At 43.4% G+C, this 20,436-nt stretch overlaps 1 protein-coding gene and 1 long non-coding RNA gene across 2 annotated transcripts in view; both read left to right on the top strand.

Annotated features, from left to right (window-relative positions):
* Positions 1 to 20,436, top strand: part of astn1 (astrotactin 1) — a 2,519,376-nt gene that overhangs the window by 481,354 nt on the left and 2,017,586 nt on the right. The window lies entirely within an intron of this gene.
* LOC138763399 (uncharacterized) lies at positions 9,336 to 15,268 on the top strand. The gene is made up of 2 exons (XR_011357527.1): positions 9,336 to 9,415; positions 14,868 to 15,268. It is a non-coding gene; the product is annotated as an uncharacterized lncRNA (long non-coding RNA).

Raw genomic sequence — 20,436 nt, 5'->3', positions numbered from 1 at the left:
TGCTCGTCACCTCCTCAAAGAATTGCAATAGATTCCTAAGGCAATATTTTCTCTTTAGGAAACCTTACCAGGTTTGGCCTACCCTATCATGTACCTCCACGTACTCCATAACCTCATCCTTTACAATCGACTGCAACATTTTCCCAACCACTGACGTCAGACTGAAAAGGTCTATAATTTTATTTCTGCTGTCTGCCACCCCAACCTTTCCCCCACCCCCCCCCCCCCCACCATCCTTATTAAGTAGTGGAGTGACTTTTGCAATTTTCCAGTCCTCTGGGACCATGCTAGAATCTATTGATTATTGAAAGATTATTACCGATGCCTCCACAATCTTGACTGAGGGTACAAAATCTACCCTTAGACCATTCAGCTTTCTCAGGACCTTCTCCCTTGAAATAGTATCTGCCCTCACTTCCCTTCCCTGTTATACTTTGTTATCTGGAATGCTGCTAGTACCTTCCACAGTGATGTAAAATACTGATTTAGTTCCTCTGCCATCTCTTTGTCTCCCATTATTATTTCTCCATCGTCATTTTCTAATGGTCCTAAATCTACTTTCACCTCTATTTATTCTTGAAGAAGCTTTTTCTGTATTCTTTGATATTATTTGCTAGCCTACTTTCATACTTCTGGTCTCTCATTACAACTCTATATAGTAGTCTTCCAGTCACCCTCTCCACCCTGACTTGGTTTTGCTTGCCTCTCTTTTTCTTTAGCATTTGCCACTAATCTAGTGGCATTCACCTACAGGTGTGAGGCCTGCTTCACTCACCCCACCCCACTGCACTCTGACCTGTTACACTGCTTCCGTCTTAATGAAGAGCTTCAGCTCAAAACATTGTTTTTTTTTAATCTTCCACTGATGTGGCCTGACCTACTGAACTGCTCCAGCAGAATGCTTTTGACTATAATCTGTGGCCACTGGCATCGTCCCAACCTGCTTGATCATTCCAATAGATGACATGATAAACAGAAGCATAATGTGAACCTTGCAATGCAAATAATATGGTGACAACAGCAGAAAATACTGGAAACATACCTAACTTCCATTTTTATTTCCGATAATTTCCTATGTTAGAGGGCTTTGCTTTAAGGTGAGAGGATTAAGGGTGCATAATACACAAACTCTGTTATCTTTTGTTTCAAGTTCAAGTCTATTATCATCCGATTGTATAAGTACAACCTGATGAAACAGCATTCTCCTGTCCTCGGTGCAAAAACATGAAAACACACATCCAGACATTACACACATGCAGACAAAACAAAACATGTACAGTACGAATACATATTTATAAAAATAAATAAATATTTCTTAATACATAGTAGTCTCAGAGGGTTTGTATAAGCTGTTCATTCAGCAGTTCCACTTTATTTTCCAAAAATATACTTTATTCACAATAAATTTACAAACAAGAAAACTATTCAAGATTTTTTACATTCATACTGTCAGTTATATCTCTACATTCTCATCAATGTCCATTCTTACATTGTTCTCTCAATACACAATTACCACCCAACCAACCAATTTTCCGCTGCAATCGTGTCTGCCTGTCCCACATCGGACTTGTCAGCCACAAACGAGCCTGCAGCTGACGTGGACTTTTTACCCCCTCCATAAATCTTCGTCCGCGAAGCCAAGCCAAAGAAGAAGACATACCTTGTCCAGAAAAATTATTTACAAACAAGAAAAGAGTCTTTTGCATTCATGTCTGTCATATCTATCTATTCTCATCAATGTACATTGTTATATTTGTTTTCTTAATATTCCGTTACCACCCCTGTAGCACCTTGCCATTTCTCCCAGCTCTGTTGGTTGAGAGGCTCCTCCTCAGTCTCAGTCCCTCAGTGCCCAGTAATGGGAAGACTCTAAACTGTGGTCCTTCCCCATAGCACACTCATGTTGGCTGCTCCATGCCTCAGTGCGACCCTCAGCACGTAGTCCTGCAACTTGGAATGCGTCAGTTGGCAGCATTCCCAGACCAACATCTCAGTATGTTAAAAGACCAACAGGTTTCGGGCAGACCACAGAGCATCTTTTACTGAGTTGATGGTCTTCCTGCAGTTCTGGATGTCAGATTCAGATCCAGGAACAGAGAGTCATCTGTCACGCTGCTGCTGGGGATAAACTATGACAAAGATTCCTGCATCTTTCTCCACATACTCTTGGTGAATCTGCATTCAGCAAAGAGGTGAGTGACAGTCTCCACTCCACCATAGCTATCTTGAGGACAACAAACGTGGAAGGTGATGTTCCAGTTGTACAAGAAGGACTTCATTGGGAGAGCTCCTCTCACCAGCGGTGAAGCATTCTGCCAGATGACCTGGACGGTCTGCTCAGGGAAGCATCCTACCAGATCTATCGAGTCCTCATCTTTCATCTTCTGCAGGTTGTTCCGTGATGACCACTGCCTGATAGCCTTGTAGTTGAAGGTATTGTTCTGGAAAAATAACTTTTCTATAAAGGATAGGTGGTGTGGCAAAGTCCAGTTGACTGGGATATTGTGTGACAATGGGCCAGGCCTATCCTTCACAAAACCTGGGACAGGTAGAACCTCAGTACGTAGCAACACTTAGTACCCTCGTAATTTGGTTCCATGCGCTACCTGATGACGGTCATCAGAATGAGGGCCACATTGGCCAAGTCCTTGTCAACATTGTTTGATGACTTGTACAATGCGCTCCTTCACACCCTATACATTTTGGACCCTCATGTGAATCAAATAACTGCTCTGGTAACTGCCAGAATGGAGGTTTGGGGGATGGGCCCAAACCTACACCCCACATCCGATGACCAGGTCCGTCCCTGTTATTGAGAATGAGTGCTGCACCCCAGACCCGTATTTAGTGGACCTTTGTGATCCACTCCAACCAATTCTTGTTGCACACCTCAGCCCTTCCAAACCAGATCCCCAGGATCTTTATGTAGTCCGATCTGACTGTGAAAGTGATGGTGAACTGGTCAGGCCAGTACCAAAGAGCATTGCTTTGCTTTTCTTCTGGTTTACCCTGGTGCCTGTTGCGGAGTCAAAATGCCCTCACGACTCATGGGAAGAGACCTTTTCTCAACCTGGTGGTTCTGTTTGCCCACAAAGGCATACAGAGGTGCCACAAACTTAGCCATCGAACACATATGATTACACTATTTAATTGGCATGTGGATGGACACTAAAGCAGACAAGGCAGAGCAGGATATAAACACATGCAAATGGGATCAATGTCATCAGGCAAAAAGATCAGCATGGAGATGCTGGCCAAAGAGCCTTTTTCGGTGCTTTACAGATTTATGACTCTGTGCTTTCCAGTTGTTGTTGCCTTGTCCTTTTGATTTTTTGGCAGTACAAGTTGTATAAAATGCAGGAGCGATGAAAACATTGAAAACTGGACAAACGAATTATGAAGAAAGCACTGAGGGACAGATAATAGCAGCATGTGCTCTACAGCAGAAGGCAAACAAGGCTCAAAATATGCTGAGGAAAGAGGGACGGAGAGGAGTTCACTAATTGTTCTGCTGAAATGTATCTCTTGAGAGTAGCTCACTAAATAACTGTCCTAAATTGTTATCTCATTAACTGCGTGATGTAACTGCAGGAATGTTCATATTTTCACTACAGGCTGTTAAATGCACTCAGAGCAGATATTTCCTCGAGTCTACACATAGAACAGCAGATCATATTTTTTCAAAGGAAACTTTGAGGGAAGGGCTAACAAACAGCAGATTACTTTTTGACATTTTCAAGCTAATTCAGAATGATAACCAAAGAAAATAAAAATATAGCCGGTTTCGCAAAAATCAGAGGTTCATTTGTTAATGTTGACAGAAATGATAGATTGGAGAGTAAGCTTGGGAATGTCACTTTGATTGATGCCTATCTTTAATTTGATTCTATGTACTCACAACATTTGATCACAATCATCCATCCTATTTGCCAGCATTTAAAAAAAACTGTAAATTGCATGTCCTATTTTAGTTTTGTTGTTAAAGGTATTAATTTGAATGAAGTTTGATTCATACAGTACGGTAAATTAAAAATGTCAAGAACTTTTAAAAATAGGATTTCTGATCGATTTTAAAAGTAAATGAGATTTAACTTTCAAACAATTCCCCAAATTCCGTTAGATTGCTCTTAATATCTGAATCTGGAGCATGTTTACTTAAATCATTTGAATTTTAATCAATGCATTTTGTGCAGTACAACTGAAATTAAAAAAAAAACATTAGAAGCTACTTTTGGGATGGTTTGGAAGAGAAAGTTGTTTGAAAATATTTTTCTTATTGAAGTTAAGGTTAATAAGGTAACGATTATCGGAATGTGCACAGAAATTCTTTTTCATCAAACCTACAGATGAATTATGTTTGAGGAAACTGACATATCATTTATTCAAATTCCTGTTTATTTTAAATAATTTAATTGACACAAACCAGTAAAAAATATAGGCAGGACACTTGTTAATTTATGAATGGCAAGGCCCCATTTTTACCAATTCCAAACTGGCAGATTCAAGAGCTTGAGATCCATGCCAGTGTTTAGAAATGGAAACTTCTGATTTTTTTTAACACAAGCTGTTCAGAATCTTCTAAGCTTCAGTTACTCATGGAGAAGCTCACATGGAAATGTGAGATATGATCATATGAGAATAAACAAGAAAAAAATGCATATTTATGTGACTCAGCATTGTTAATTTATTAGTGCTTAGGAGAAGCTGGTTTTACAGTTTTGCATCAGTCAGTGCTGATTGTTTAAGATTTAATATGAATATTTTTGCCATAATAACTGATGGTAAGACGAAAAACATTCTATTACACGGTTGGATTCTCATCCTTCACAATTGAAATTCATCGACAACCAGATGACAGACCTTTTTCAACCTTCATCTGGCAAGTGGCAAACAACACCTCATCAGAAACCTTTATGATGTACTTTTTGTCGATGAGCAAAGTTCAGAAAGAATTGGGATGTCTTTTTTTTGTTCTTGTTGTGAGCAGGAGCTGATAACAATGAAAGGAAATTCATACTGATGTAACAATTCTCCTTGAGCTGTGAGAGAATAGACATGTCAGTAAGAAGACCCTGTGACACCCCATGGCAGAGATGGCCTAAAGGTTTGGCTGAATCTCTGTTACTTGAGTAAGTCACAGACAGGATTGTAGCCAGCCATGTAGGTCTCTTCATTTGGCCAGTTGAAATGAGTCTCTAGTAAGAATTAGTTTCTGAAGAGAGAATTCAATGTCAGTTTATTTCCAAAGATGTTCAGGGTTAGTAGGTTGTGAAACATGAAAATCTGCAGACACTGTGATTTTAGAAAAAACACAAAAATGCTGGAGAAACTCAGCAGGTCTTGAAGCGTCCTTAGGAGGTAAAGATCGACACATCTGGGTGGTGCTGGCTCGTGTGCCAGCAGTATCTTTAAATTAAATTAAATTAGCATTAAAAAATAAATAATTGCTTGGACTGTTCCATTATCTCCTTTGTCCTGGTTTCCTACCCAGCAAAGTTTACTCCACACATGCTCAGGATATACATGTTACTCTTTTGTTCAGGCCCACTCATCGACATCATAATCTCGATAAGTTTTCTCTCTCTCTTGTGCTCAGAGGTTTTGCATTGCTGGTGCCCATCATTTTGATGCCTGTTGCCTCTACTTTCTATCTAAGCTAGACTTTAAGTCAACTTAGTCTCTGATCATCAAAGCCTCTCTTGGGAGTTGGATAGTTTGGCACTACGTTGACATTGAGCTTGGTCTTGACATATCAATTCTGTTGCTATTCTGACCACCTGAGTTAATAAAGAAATCAAATTCAGCCTAACTATACAGTGCACAGGTTTAACTCTGAATAATTTTGGGCAATGTTTGAATTTTTTTTGAAAGAGAGGGAGGGAGGGAAGGGAGGGGGGGAAAAGGGGAGAAAATGACACTATATATTCAAGAGAAAAAAATGTCTGTATGCATTTTGGTCAGTATGGTTAATAGTGTGAAAAATAAAAAAAAAATTAAAAAAAGACAGGACACAGTTTGTGGCTGCAGTTATAAATAATGAGCTAACCTGCTGTGCCAGCTTACCTCAAATTCACGGTTTATTCCTGAAAAGAACTGTTAACAACAGTTGCAAAACTTTAACTCATTAAACTTTCTTTCATCCATCACTCTGTTGCAAATGGTGCAATCAGAGCTGGTGAGGTGTGAGGCAGTTAGAAAGACAAGCTATATATTTGATTCTTTCTTTCTGCCACTCAATACCCAATTCAAATCTTGTAATCTGTCTTGCATTCGTCAATCTTCCAGTGATCCATGGCTCAGTACACTCTTGTTCAATATTGGCCTCAGCACATCCCTAATACAAGATAAAGGTTATGGTTCTAATTATATTAGAGCACTTCAATTCCAAGAACATGTTATCTGTTGTACTTGCCAATAAAAGAACCAATATGACCCTTCACCTCACAGTGAAGAAAGGTTTCTCTGACAGCTTCTCAACCACTTTTATTTTTTTAATAGATGGATGTTATTGATAATGTAGTGTTAGTTTAAACACAAATTTCCACATTATATTTCAGAGCATTGACGCTTTATTTAAAATAGCTGAAAAATGAAACTCTGATTTTTAAAAACTCGACACAGATCTACTCGCTCAATGTTACTGACATTTTGTGGATGAACAAAACGATGTTTATTTTCTAAGTTAGTTTTGTACTTATTAGGTTGGTAGATTACAGAACAAAGTGGCAGATTTCTCTACTTTTCAATGCGCATAGTTAATTGTTCATTGTGACACAGAAGCCCATTCAGCCTATTGGGTCTATGCTAAGTAATAGCTCCTGCAGAGTTACAGGGTAATATTTTCCTTCCTATTATCCTGTAGCTCTGCAACTTGCTCAAGTCAAGTTTATTGCCTTCTGATTATGCAAGTACAACCTGCCAAACAGCATTCTCTGGTCCTCAGTGCAAAACATTTAGAGACACAACCAGACATACCACACATACAGACAAACAATACATATGCTGTGGCACACACGTCCATCAAACTCCCCCTCAATGGTGCTTCCACTCACCCACATTGCGGGGTAATTTGCAGTGGACAGTTAACCAAGTCGCACATCTTTGGGATTGAGCTGGAAACCAGAACACATGAAGGAAGACTGTGTGGTCATGAAGGGAACATGCAAAGTCCACACAGACATCACTGAAGGCAAGGGTGGAGTCTGGATCAGTGGAGTCAAAGAGCAATGGAGTCATGCAACACAGAACATGCCCTTCAGCCCAATGCATCTCTGCTGACCAAGTAGGAATACTGAGCAACCCCCATTTGCCTGAATTTGGTCCATATTGTTCCCAGCCAATCCTATCCATAAATCTGTCCAGCCCTCTTTTGAATGACAGAATTGTGCCCTTTTCTATAGTTTCCTTTGGCAGCTCGTTCCAGATATATACCACCATCTGAGTAAAAAAGTTGTCATTCAGGTCCCTCCAATCTCTCCTCTCTCACCTAAAACTTTGCCATCCAGTTCTAGAAACTTCTACCTTCAGAAAGAAGACAGTAAGTGTTCACTTTATCCATGCTTCTCATTATTTTATAAACCTGTTTCATGTCACCCTTCAGCCTCCTGTGCCCGAGGGAATAAAACCTAGTGGTCCAACCTCTCCCTATAATACAAACTGTCTAATTCTGATAATATATTGTATCTCCCCTGTATCCCTTTGAACTAACCGATGTCCCATAATGGTAGAATGTTACCAGCTTGTCTGTGAGTTGAAATCCCCAGCCATATTTTTGAAAAGTGCAATGGGGTTGAAATTGGCCTACTGTGGCCCCACTCTATATTTTCTTTTCCATTTCTTATTCAGAGCATTAAGTTTTAAAAAGGGCATAAAACTCTCAGCTATTGTACTGTGCCCACTCAGTGCTACAAACAAATAAACAGTGAATTACCACATTAATGTTCATTCAATTGCTTTGACTGGATTTGATGTTCAATCCTGACCTCTGGTGCTCTCTGTGTGGATTTTGCACCTTCTCCCTTCGATAGTTTGGGTTTTCTCTGGCTGCTTCGACTTCCTCCCGCACACCACTCTGCTGAGATATTGTCACCCCATTGTCCCTTGAACACCACCGGTGTTCCAGAAAGCCTCCACAATTGTTGTCTTTGAAGTGTACTCTGTGATGTGTAACCAAGCTCATTAATGAGCAATGTGCCTGGTTCCATTCCAGCACTGAGTCAGTAACTGACAGAGGAGAGAAAGGGAATTTTATTAGGTTTCTGGAGATATAACCTTTAATAATTTATTTAGTCAACATCAGCCATTAATTTATAGACCAAACAAAAGCCTATCAAAACATCCAATTCAATTAAAAAGAAATCATTTGGAAGGATAGAACATCAGGAGAGAGAATTTATTCAGCTCGGTTCAGTAAACCTGTTCTGACCATATTGATCCACATGAACTCAAAACAAAGATCCATAAACTTGCTGAAATCTGTCTAACCATGAACATTATTTTTTTTTCTGATTACACTGGTCCATATATACTTTAAAAATACATATATTTCTAGTGGGGTGAATGTGAGTTTTTAGTTCTTGCGTCAAAATTATTCAGTGTGCACTGGCATTTCAATGAAGGGTTAATAAAGATGCATTGCATGATTGTGTGGAATTACAATGAAGCTTTAAATAGAATTACATGAAATCAAATCCAGTTTTACCTCTGTGTGATTTATCAGGATGAATAAAGAGCAGTTTGATTAGAAGTAATATGATAATCCTTGTATTTGTTGATCGTTTTTCAGTAAATTTCTTCATCTTTGACATGCAAATAAGATGCAAACTCTTTTCCAATCATCTTCTGCGATTTGATAAATGCTTTCTTTTTGTTGGACTTCAGTACAATTGTCAACTTGATCAAAAATGATATAAGGCTATTGGAAATATCCATTTTTAATATTGGTTAAAGTCGAACGCATCAAGAGAAGGGTCCAATCAAACACCACACTCCATAATTGTTAATATTTAAACACTTCAGTGTAATTTTTGCCAGATATAATTTACCATATTTGAAGTTTAAGGTTAATTGATCTTGTGATTGAAGTTGATGAATTCCAATTTAAATTAATTCACCACAGATTTACTTCCAACAGAGCTAAAATTATTAAATTTCAGATGTTATTGCAGACAGATCTGTGGCTTTATTAATGCTTTGTGCATGGCAATCAACAGTTCTGCTTGATATTCTGAGAAAATACATTTTCATAATGTCTACAACTTAACTAATTCCCACTCATTAATCTTGGCAGAAGTTTAAAACCACACACCTCAAGGGAGTCAAAGCTGAAAGGAAAAGGGTGAGAAGATAATAAATGTTACAAGATTTCACTCAATGTTATTTTCATTCATTATCTTTCTTCTGGTGTCCCTTGGAGGTAAGGAAAATGACAAATTGAATGGCACACACAGGCACGGAGTGAAGGGTAATGCCTCAAAGTTACAATTATGTCATTGTTCGATAGTCGTGACGGGGTTGCTGCAAGCATTAGGATACTAAAAGGGGACCCACTTTTGTAAGAGGTCAGCAGCTATTCAACTGAATGTAACATTGTCAGTATAGCAGTTAGTCTAATGCAATTACAGCATCAGTGATCTGGGTTTGAATCTGTTGCTTTCTGTGGAGTTTGTGCATTATCCCCATCTCCGCATTGGTTTCTTCCCACATTAAATAGAAGTTCGAGGTTAGAGGGTTAATTGGTTACATGGGTGTATTTGGGCAAAATGGGCTTGTGGGAAGGAAGGGCCTGTTACCATGTCTTTAAAAATAACAAAAAGTTGTTACGGACCCAGAGGACCCCAAATCCCAGCAGCAATAGAAATGCACTGTGATACACTGCAGCAGCAGTAAGCAGACCAAACATGAAGACTGTACCACAGGCTTTATTTGGCTAAAAGTCTCTGCTACAGTAATGGCTGTGATGGTGGCTCCCAAATGATTGGCTCAGGTCTACATCCCGGTTGGGTGATTGACAGCCGGCTGGGTGGAGTTAGCACCCTAGGGGTTTATTCAGTTTGGCTGATTGACTGCTGGCCAGGTGTAGTCTGTCCTCTGGTGGTCTTCCTGCAGGTATGGAGATCGTCCTCTGCAGTAGGCTAGTAGTGTATCACCACATGCACCAAGACAAATGGTTACTTAAACAAAATGCATTTTTAATTTTCTTTAAATATAAAAACAGGATCAAACTTATTACTATTCACTTAACTTAAACCCCTTCTAATTCTCAGCGCATATGTAGGCAATGTGTACAAGTTCAGAAAAGTTATTTGATTCATAGTCCAATCTTACTTCTCACTTCTCCAAGTTCACTGGTATCAGGCAATTCATATACTGTGCACAGAATTTAACATCTATGAATTTTCCCAAAGCTCTGGTACTTAAAGGTAATTGGTTACCCCTCAGGAAGGTTCTTGTTGGGTTTTAGAGAAAAATATTTTGCTCATTGGAGACACACAAACTGATGCCCTCCAATCAGCCACTTCAGTGTCCTGCCGAATAAACTTGCCCCATCATGGGTTTTCCAAATGATGACCTCTTCTTCTGCAGGTCACCACAGAGTTATTTAGTTTCCCTTATTTCAGATGAAACACTCTAGCCAGCCATTTCCTCGTATGGATCACAAGAATTTTCAACAGGCTGAACGCATAACTCACAACCAGTCTTCAAAATGGGGTTTCAACAAGCCTGCCAGCTTGCCTTAACTGCAGAAACCAGTTTTCTCTCTCTCTCTCTCTCTCTCTCTCTCTCTCTCTCAAAACCACATGACCTTAGAACAGCAAACTTCAACCAGACAGACTGTGGGACCGGACCCAAATTTCTGAGCCTGTTCATCTGTTGCTTTCAAAACTATAATCCATCACTCTGCAGCAGCTGTCCAATTAACACCTACTTGTAGAGTCCTTTGAGCTTGGGTTCTTCTATTTGCACCTCCTTATGAAAACCTTTAGCAAAGTAGTTTTTATTGTCTTTACAAGAATGTCTGGTTTGAACAAAGCTCTTGCATTTTAAATGAGATCTGTTTTGTGAAGTGTTTATTTGTGACCTACACTAACCCCACAATCAATCTCCTTCAAAAACATATCTATATACAACAATAAAATTTGATTTAATCCATCACAAGTAATAAATGACCAAGCCATTGTTATGTAATGGTGAGTTTGTAGGGATTGTTACTGGTGGTCCATATAGAGAAAAAACCTTAATATATTACATACTTATATGTCAGGCACAATAGAATTAAATGCATGCATGAGACCTGATCTTCCAGGACCTGGTGCATCACTTTGAATTGATGCACTTGACCTCAGCCTGGAGGTCAATTGGATAAACCTCAGGTGGCATATGATTGAAGGCTTCTCCTCAAAAATATTCCTGAAAGCTATTGTGTGATGTGGGATGGGAGAGGCAATTTCCCAGCATATTGTGCAGAGTGTCAGTAAGGCTATGCTCCATTGTCAGACTCCAGTGTGTTGACAATTCTGATGCCATCTGCTGCTCAGTGTATCACTAATGTACAAGGGCCCTGCAACTCTGTTGGAATAGCTGAATGAGGCAAGTTCCCTTGGGAATTGCTGTCCAAAGTCAAAAAGGTTTTCCCCAATGCTGTTGGGTCAAAACAATGGGTCTGATGTGTAATTTTAAGGATATTGGGTACGGGTTCATAATGTTGAAACCAAGGAATTTATTTTGTGAACAAAAGTGCTGGACAATCTCAGCAGGTCATGCAGCATTTATAGGAAACAAAGTGAGTTAATCAACATTGCAGCCTTAAAAGATTAAAATGGTTCAAAGGTTCCTATTATTGCCACACAATAACATCTAATATACATGATTTACATTAACTTTTGTCTGCCAGAAGGAAAACAAAGTGTTGCCATCAGCTTTGCCTGTAACAATAGGAGAATGAGAAGCAAAATAATCTCTTCAGAGAGAATGATTGTCCATGGATTTTCCCCCAGTGCTTTCACAGACTTGAGTTCAAACTATTAACAACCTGAGCTCCAGTTCTAAACTCTGATATGATCAGGATGCCTTCAGTGCTCTGAGTACCCTTTCGAATCTTGGTTCCGATACCCGGCTGGCTCCCATGAGACAGTCTCCAGCAGTCCAGGACTTGTGTGGGTCCTTCATCCACTAGTTGCCCACAGCCTGTGTGGGTCGTTCAGCTCCTGAGCCCCTCACTGGTCCACTGCCATGCTCACCTTCTCTGTAGGGTTGTCTTCCAGGCTTCTACTTTTCAACAAGGGATATTCTCCCATTTCTGGTGCCCCTTTGGAGTCTGCAAACCCTCATGGTATGCTGCCCAGCATAGGTATGAGCAGGCATTGGAATAAAAAGGTGGCGGTTGGGAGAGGAGGGAAGAAGGGGCAAGGAGAGGATCATAAGCCAACAGGTTAGGTTACATGTAGAAAACACCAAATGCTGGAGAAGCTCAGCAGGTCAAACAGTGTCCTTGATGTGGCAAAGGTAAAGATACATCAGGTGTAGTCCAGGTAGTTGTGGGAGTTGGAGACTTCATACTATACATCAGTGGGCAACTTATCTCCCGAGATGCAGACAGAGAGATCCAGGAAGGGAAGAGTGTTGTAAGAGATGGACCAGGTGAGTTTGAGATCTGGGAGGAAGTTGTCTTTGAAGTGGATGAAGTTGAAAAGCTCATTGTGGGTGCATGAGGCAGCCCTGATGTAGTTGTCAATATATCAGAGGAAGAGTTGGGGTATCTTGCCTGTGTAGGCTTGCAGCATGGATTGCTTCACAAAACCACAATCAGGCAGGTGTAGTTGGTACCCATGGCTTCTCCTTTGATTTGAAGGAAGTGAGATGAGTTAAGGGAGTTGTTTAGAATGAGGACAAGTTCTGCCAGGCAGAGGAGGGTGGTGATGGAGGGTAACTGATCATGTCTTTGGTCCAGAAAGAAGTGAAGTACTTTAAAACCTTCTGTGTGGGGGATGGAAGTATAAAGTATTGGAAATCCATCATGAAGATGGAATGGTCCGGTTCGGAGAATCTGAAGTCATTGAGGAGATGGAGACCTGTCAACTCTTCTTCCGGTAGATCTTCGATTACATTGGGGTTGCCGCAGACATATACTGCAAACCCTCCAACTCCCACAACTACCTGGACTAAATATCCTCACATCCTGCCCCCTGCAAAGATTCCATCCCCTGCTTTCAATTTCTCTGTCCCTCCCCTGCATCTGTTCCCAAGATGAGGTCTTCAAGTCCAGAGCTTCTGAAATGTCTGCCTTCTTCCACTAACATGGCTACCCCTCCACCACTTTCAACTCAGCCCTACCTGAATCCATTTCCTGTTCATCTGCCTTGCCCCCCACTGTCCCCAGATGAAACCCACATAGAATCTCTCTCATCCTCACCTACCACCCCACCAGCCTTTGCATCCAACACATTATCTGCTGGAATTTCTGGCACTTACTACAGGATCCAACCACCAGACACATTCTTCTTGGTCTTCCGCAGGGACCTCTCCCTCTGTGATTCCCTCGTGCACTCATCCCTCCCCACCCATCACACCTCCAGCACCTTTCTCTGTGCCTGCAGAAGGAGCAATGCTTGCACCCACACCTCCTCTTTCAACATGGTCTGGAGCCCCAAACAGGCCTTTCATGTGAAGCAACACTTCACTTACATCCAGAGGATTTACTTACTGCTTCGGGTGTACCCCTTGTAGCATTCTGTACATGGAGAGACCAGTTGCAGACTGGGTGATTGCTTCACTCAGAACCTCCACTCTGTTTGAAACCACAGCGGCCTCCCAGTGGCCAACCATTTCAATTTCAAGTCACACTCCCATACTCACATGTCTGTCCATGGCCTTGTGCACTATCCCACCCTGACCACCCACAGATTGGAGGAACAGCACTTTATTTTCTGTCTGGGCACCCTCCAGACAGGTGGCATGAACATTGACTTTGCTGCCTTCCACTAAACCTGCTCGCCTTTTCTTTCCCCTCCCCTTTTCCCGTCTTTTCAATTTCTCCATCCACCCAGACATCCCTCCTCCCCCCCATGCCTCCTGTCTCCTTCCTCCTTTTTCCATCTATCATTGCCTGCCTTTACCATCTGCCCTCTCCCCCCACCCCTATTCTTTTGTTCTGATGCTTGCTGGCATTTTCTCATACTTTGATGAAGGGTTATAGCCTGAAATGTCGGTGATGTATCTTTACCTTTGCTACATAAAGGACACTGTTTGACCTGCTGAGCTTCTCCAACATTAGGGTGTGCTTTTATTTCATCCACGGTGTCCACAGAATTTTGTGATTTACTTTAGGGTATATGTAGATATAGGTGTGAGAGCAGAAGAGAAAATAAAGCTGAGGTGATAGGAGGAGTGGGTGTGACTCTCTGAATGGAGAGGGAAAAGGGTAGAGAACTGGAAGAAAGGAGAGAGGGATAGGAAGAGAGAGAAATAGGGGAGGGGCCTAATGGAAACTGGAGGTCAATGTTAATGCCATCTGGATGGGTAGTGTCCAGATAGAAAATAATGTGTTTGTTCCTCCAATGTGCAGGTGGCTTCAAGTTGGCAGTGATTGAGGCCATGGACAGTCATTTCTTGTTGCCCAATGCAACAGATGTGCCAAACAAACCAAGCTTTGGAATATCTGCAGTGCCCACATTTTTGTTTGCTCGTATAAGCCTGAATTGTCAATCATTCCTTGAGATTAAAATGGCTTCAAAAGTCCCAATAGAGTTGGAAGATCCACAACCAAGGAGATGCAGTTTTTTAAATTCTTGGCTAAGGTTGCATGCAATTTGTTGAGCAAGTAGGTGTGTTTTGTTTCAATTACCAGTGATGCCTTCCCCTATTTTCAGGATGAAAGAAGATATTTGTCACAGCACACTTTGAACTCGTAAGGAGCATACCACTAGCAAACACACAGCCAAGGAAAAGTCTGGAACTCACCAACAGACCAACTGCTCAACAGTGATTCCAAACTGTACCGACCTTCAGCTCTTTTCTGAGAAATTACACAGAATTGCAAATTAGTATAGTTCCAGCCTTTGAATCACAATTTGAACTGCAATTTCAAGCCTGCTTGAGAATTTAGTTTCTTTATACTTTCAGAAAGGAAACATCTCCAAGCTAGCCAACAGCATTTTGCTACTTAACAAAAAAAATCAAGAAACTTTTCGATAAAGGAACAATAATTAATTGAGTCCTTTTTTTAATTTGAAAATAAAAAGACATGATGGTGAATCACCTTCAATTTAAATTTGTGCATATTTCTGGGAGATCTGTGGTTTTTCAAATGAGTGTTTATATTTGCTTGTATTCTCCTCCTTCTCAAGCGCCAGTATCACCCACTTCTTTTTCTTATCTTTCTTCTCAAGAAGTCACTCAGGATCAAGTATGCCTTGCTTCCGCTTTGGTTGTGTGGTCCTGGAGTGAGTAATAAGTGGTCAACGTGGGAACCAGACTGAGGTGCGCTGTTAGACAGAATCAGACACACACAAGGTAAAGACTGAACAATAGGCTTTAATCCACAAAAACCTCCACAGACCCAGGCTGGCTGTGACTGCAACAACTCAGTGTGAGGCCTCGGGAGGCCTGCCGGCGCAGGCTTATATCCCAGAGGATGATTGACACCTGACCGGGTGGGGCTTGATCTATTCAGGCCGACTGATTGGCAGCCGGCCAGGTGTTGTCCTGTCCCCTTACACTCCTGCAGATACAGAGGTTGTCCCCTGCAGTAGTCCGGTGGTGTACCACAACATTCACCCCCTTCTTTAAAATTATCCTGGGTGGGTCAGTAACAAAGAATTGCACCCACTATATACATACAATATTTACAGGTTGAGATGATTCTGTGACCGTCATAGGACTGGCTCCTGGTCACTGGTCAAGGGGAAGTGGGGGGGCTAGTGGGAGGGGTGTGTGTGGCTGGTGTGGTGCTGTGCAGAGGGGTGGCCAGGAGGGCCGGGGTCGACATATGCGGGTTGTATTGGATGGGTGGGGGGGGGCGGATTAATCTCCTAAGGCTGAAGCGGGCTCCTGGTGGTCAAGGAGGCCCTGCGTGCCCCATAGCTGCATGGGGATGGGGATGTATGCCCGGTTAGCGTCATCCTGGGTTGGAGGGTGACGTGGTGTGGTGGGTGCACCTGCTAGTGCCAGATCCCTGGTTGAGATGGTGTCCTCCCTGCCACTGCCGAACCTAACGTAAGCGTAGTTATGCTTTGCATGAAGGAGGAAAACCTGCTCCACCAGGCTTCGGCCATGTGTGTCCTTACATGTTTACGCAGAAGCACCAGTCCCGGGGACATGAGCCATGCTGGGAGTGACGTTCCAGTCACCAACCTCCTGGGGAATGAAACAGACGTTCATGAGGGGTCTCGTTGGTAGCCGTGCACAGCAGTGACCAAATGGCATGGAGCACCTCGGGCAGGGCGTCCTACCAGAACTCAACAGCCCACACTTTTGACCTGAGAGCCAGGAGGACTGCCTTCCAGACCACCCCATTCTCGCGTTCCACTTGCCCGTTGTCTTTTGGGTTATAGTTTGTTGTGCAACTGGTCACAGTACCCCTCGCCACCAAGTATTTGTGCAGCTCGTTGCTCATGAAACTAGACCCCCCCCCCCCCCCCCCGGACACTGTGGATAAAGGCGGGGTAGCCAAACATGGTGAAAACCTGCCCCAAAGCCCTGATGATGGTGGCCGTGGAGGTGTCCGGACAAGGGATGGCGAAAGGTAAGTGTGAGTACTCGTCCACTACTATGAGGAAGTAAATGTTTCAGTTCGTGGAAGGCAGGGGGCCTTTGAAGACCACGCTGAGACGCTCAAAAGGCTGAGTAGCCTTTACAATGAGGGCCTGGGGGGGAGCGGAAGAAACCAGGTTTACACTCCGCACAGACCTGACAGGCCTCGGTCATGATCCTGATGTCCCTCATGGTGTATGGCAGATTTCAGGACTTAATGAAATGATACAACCAGGTGACACCCGGATGGCAGAGGGACTCATGCAATGCCTGCAACCTGTCATCATGCATAGATGCGCAGGTGCGAGAGAGGGCATCAGGGGAGTCGTTAAACTTCCCGGGGCAGTACTGGATGTCGTAGATGTAGGTTGCCAGCTCGATTCTCCAGCGCAGGATCTTGTCATTCTTGATCTTGCTCTTGTGGCTAGTGTTAAACATGAACGCCAAGGCCCGCTGGTCCGTGAGGAGCGAGAATCTCCTGCCAGCCAGGTAGTGGCGCCAGTGGCGGACCACTTCCACAATCGCCTGGGCCTCCTTTTCAATGGCGGAGTGCCCTAGCTTGGAGCCGTGGAGGGTCCTGGAGAAGAAGGTGACAGGGCATCCCACTTTGGTTGAGAGTAGCAGCGAGGGCCACCTCAGAGGCATCGCTCTCCACCTGGAAGGGGGAGTCCTCATCCACAGCCTGCATCATGGTGTCTGCAATGTCTTGCCTGATGCAGGTGAAGGTTGCCTGCACCTCAGGTGAGAGGGGAAAAGTTGTGGCTTGGGCCAGTGGGTGGACCTTGTCCGAGAAGTGAGGGACCCACTGAGAGAACAGGCCCAGGCACCTGCGGAAGGACTTTAGCATGGGGGGGCAGGGTTAACTACATTAATGGGCACATCCTTTCCAGATCTGGGCCAACAACTCCATGGGCCACGATGTACCCCAGGATGGAGAGGCGGGTGGTGCTGAACATACACTTCTCCTTGTTGTAAGTGACGTTCAGCTCCACGGCCATCTAGAGGAATTTTTCGATGTTAGCATCGTGCTGGTCACGGCCACAGATAGTGACACTATCCAGATATTGGAACGTTGCCTTCAGCTTGTGCTGGTCTACCATGCGATCTATCTCCCGCTGGAAGACGTAGACCCCGTTCGTGACCCCAAAAGGGTCCAGGCAGAAATGGTACAGGCCCCCATCCACCTCAAAGATGGTGTAGGGCTTGTCCTTTGGGTGGATAGGGATTTGGTGATACGCCAAGTTCAGATCACTCGTGGAGAAAACCCGGTAGCGGGCAATCTCATTGACCATGTCGGCGATCCTTGGAGGCGGGTAGGCATCCAGCTGGGTGTACCGATTAATGGTCTAGCTGTAATCCATGATCATCCTCGGCTTACTTCCCCTTTTGACCAGCAGGACTTTGGCTCTCTAAGGCCTGTTACTGGGATCTATAACGCCTTCCGCCAGGAGTCGCTGCACCTCCTCCTTGATGAAGTCCCTGTCTGCAGCGCAATAGTACCTACTTCTGGAAGTGATCGGCTTGCAGCCTAGCACAGAGTGTGGAAAGAGCGCTGGTGGGGTGATGCACAGTGTGGAGAGGCTGCAGGTTGGCTAGGGTTGCAGCTGCAGTGTGAGAGGGCTATGAGGGAGCCTGGGGGAACCCAGAATTGAAGGCTTCGACGTGCAGGGCTGCTGCTTCCAGGGTTTGGACCACTTCCGCAGTCCTGGTTAGGGCATAAATGTTGTCTTCCAGCAGATTCTGCCGGATGGACCTCGAGCGTAACCCTCGGACGAAGGCGTCCCGGATCAGCCTCTCAACCTTCTCTACACTTACCCTGGGTTCAGCCAGACACGGACGGGCCAACTCTTGCAAGTGTCCCAGGTAGGACTTAGCCATCTCCCCGGGTTGCTGGGCTCAGCTGTCGAGGAGGTACCTTGCACAGACCACATTCATGGGGGGCTTGTAAAAGTTCTTGAGATTGTCCATTGCGCTCTTGTACATGGAGCAGCCTTTGGTTACCTGGAAGGCGTGGGGACCCAACTTTGACTGGAGTAGGACCAACCTCTTCTGATCGGAGTCCAGGATGTCACCCTCATGTGCCTTGATGATTGCCTCGACCGCATGCTGCCAGATCTCAAAGCATGTCTGGGCTTCCGGGTGGCGTGGGTTGACCTCGAGGCTCCCTGCACTCTGGAGATTTTCCATGGCAGATGAGGAATAATTTTGTGGATTAAATTGTGGTGCGCTGTTAGACAGAATCAGATACACACACGGTAAAGACTGAACAACAGGCTTTAATCCACAAAAACCTCCACAGATCCAGGCTGACTGTGGCTGCAGCAACTCAGTGTGAGGCCTCAGGAGGCCTGCCGGCACAGTCTTATATTCCAGAGGGTGATTGACACCCGACCGGGTGGGGCTTGATCCATTCAAGCTGACTGATTGGCAGCCGGCCAGGTGTTGTCCTGTCCCCTTACACTCCTGCAGGTACAGAGATTGCCGCCTGCAGTAGGCCAGTGGTGCACCACCACACAGACACTCTCATACAGAGCAGATAGTGGTCAAGTTTATGAGATGATGCATTCCTTCCAGCACTTATTCCTGATGCTTGGTCATGTGGTTCTCGATTTTTCTTCTGCACACATGGGCCAGGGATTCCCTGGAGCCAGTGCCTGCAATGACAGGCTAATTTCAAGATCTGTTGTGATTGCTTCCAATGTGGCTCCTTGCACATGTTGGGGCCAAAATTAGGAGCTGCTCAGTTTGGCATTGATGAAATCCCTTCCATTATTATCCCTGATCTATCACGAGAAAATGAGCATTGAATCAAAACCAGAAATGTTAAAGGTTTTACATTCCATGCTTGAATATAGCTGTATATTTAAAGGAGGACAGTAAGAATTACTCCTTTACTTTGAATTTTAAACTCCCATAAAAGCTAGTTTACACAAGTTAAGTTCTTTATTTTGGATTTCTGTGCAATTCTGAGCTTTGACTGCCCTTGATAGAACTGAAATGGCACATCACACGTTATGCTAAGTCACCGAAACGTTGGAGATGCTAGAAATTGGTCCTTGCACTAGTCACATTTCAAAAGATGCATCAGATATACAGTAGAAAATAAGGAAATTAAAAAAGTAACAGTGGATTCCAGCGAAAGGCACAATTAAATAAAATAACCTTGGGCAGCATTGGAGGAGTTGGTAAACTGAAGGAATTAATATAAAGACAATAATAATGGACAATTAAGAGCTGAAATAGGATAAAGGATTGAATGTAGAATGAGTGCATTGCACAACCATGCTGGAGAAGCTCAGGTCATGCTGCATCCACAGGAGGTAAAAGGTTACTAACATTTTGGCCCTGCACCCTTCATTAGGAAATGGAGGACAAGAACTAAATGGTTGCAGTGGATATTCTGTGCAAGATTATGATAAGACCATGGAGGAAAATGAGTGGCAAGAATAAGATTTGACAATGATTTTTTATGGAAGAAAAATGCTGTGATGTTTGCCATAGTGGAGTAACATTTTGTTTATTTCTCAACAACAGATCCAACTTCTCCCCCCCCCCCCCACCATCACTCCCCTCTGACTGGCATATCTTGCTCTCACCCTTAATAACATCCTACTTTCTCCACATCAAATGGGTAACCATGGGTATCCACATGTTGCCCAGCTATGCTTGCCATTTTGTTAGCTATGT

Source organism: Narcine bancroftii, chromosome 5 (assembly GCF_036971445.1).
Source record: "Narcine bancroftii isolate sNarBan1 chromosome 5, sNarBan1.hap1, whole genome shotgun sequence".
Taxonomy (NCBI): Eukaryota; Metazoa; Chordata; class Chondrichthyes; order Torpediniformes; family Narcinidae; genus Narcine; species Narcine bancroftii.
The sequence above is the reverse complement of the archived record's forward strand: the minus strand, read 5'-3'. Positions and strand labels throughout refer to the sequence as shown.